Genomic DNA, 1,657 nt, shown 5'->3' on the forward strand with positions numbered 1-1,657 from the left:
TAAATATAAATCAACTTAAATATTTATTTTTAAAGACTATTTTTCAAAACTTCATAGAGAAAAGAAAACCGAACGAGACGTAGTGTGTAGATAACTGTGAGATTTCACTTTGTAGCCAGTTCCATGGAATGTTCATCAAAGAAAAAAAAAGAGTACTACATGGGGGAATGGTCTGTAAGGCTGTAACTAATACACGAAGTTACATACAGTTACAGAACAATATATTTATTAAACAGTTGTTATACAAACTGCAAAATAACACCTTGCGACGTTCAATGCTTATATGCACTGCTGTAGGATATATTTAATAACTGAGAGAAAACAAAACCGCTTCGGCCAAAACGCACATCATACCGCTGCATGTGTCACAACCTACAATAGTAAAACCGCTCCGTGTGTCAGCGCCCAACAAGACTTCAAATCTTGCATTTCTAATTTGTTGGATCGATTAGTCCGCAACTAAAGTACGTTAACATGTATAAACGTAAAATATTATATAGCATGGAATATAAGCCCTGTATTTTTCATCGGACCATTAATCCCAACATTTTGTGGGCGATGGCCATGCCTATTATCTAAATTGCTCAAAAAAATGAATATTTGATATTGCCAATTATGTAGTATTTACTTTCTCTAGCAGTTTTATTTGATTTTTATTATAAATTCCAATAAAATGTATTAGAAATTATTATGTTTTTTACTGAAGAAAAATTTAATTAAAGGATTTTGAAAAATAACAAAATAAAACGTTTTAAATCCATAATTTTGTTCATTGAATACAATAATATTTTTAAAAAATGAATAGCGTGTATAATGTCCTCTGTTACCTAAGACTTCTGTGCATTTGTTAGGCATACTGTTAATAAAGTTGTCACTAATTTCATAAGGAATTTCACTCCATGGACCCAACGCTCCACTCAGTTGTTGCGGGGGTTGTCCAGCGACTGCGGATGGACATCGAAAAGCCTGCTCTGCAATGCATCCCACATGTTCTCAATGGGATTGAGGTTTGGGGGAAGGGGCAGATAGGAAATTCCCAGGTTTTCTAAACATTGATGAACAACTCTGCCTCTTTGAGGTCTGGCATTGTGATCCAGAAATTATAATCCCTGCCAATGAGATCCCTGGTATGAGTAATATATTCCTTGATACTTGGACATAACGGACTTCAAAATATGGAGTCCAGTTCGTACTCCAATGTAAATCCCTGCCCAGACAATTACACAGCCTCCTCCAAACTGCAATGAACCGAGTACAAACTGGGACATTGAAGGCATCCCCTATTCTTGGTACACACTTCGGCGCCTGCTTTAACTAAAAAGACAAAACGCGACTCATCAATAAACATAACAGCATTCCAATTGGAGTTCTCTTCTCGGTTGTTGCTGCAGGTCGTCTAAAAGTGGCGATCGATATGAGTGAGACCTTCCCACAAACGATTTGTTCATGAAGACATTGCCAAAACATGTTGTACTACATTTAGGATCTAGTGGGCACTATAGAAAGGGTTCCGCCCTGTAGTAATGACAATCTTTCTGTCTTCCCTCAGCGTCGTAATGCGCTGAGATCCACTCCAGGCCTCCTCTTGGCACTTCCAGTCTCTCGGGAGACCATGGTCTGAGAAACGCCAACTGCCTCTGCTATATCCACTTGGCGG

Source organism: Cimex lectularius, unplaced genomic scaffold, assembly GCF_000648675.2.
Source record: "Cimex lectularius strain Harlan isolate CLEC.00 unplaced genomic scaffold, Clec_2.1 scaffold43, whole genome shotgun sequence".
Lineage (NCBI taxonomy): Eukaryota > Metazoa > Arthropoda > Insecta > Hemiptera > Cimicidae > Cimex > Cimex lectularius.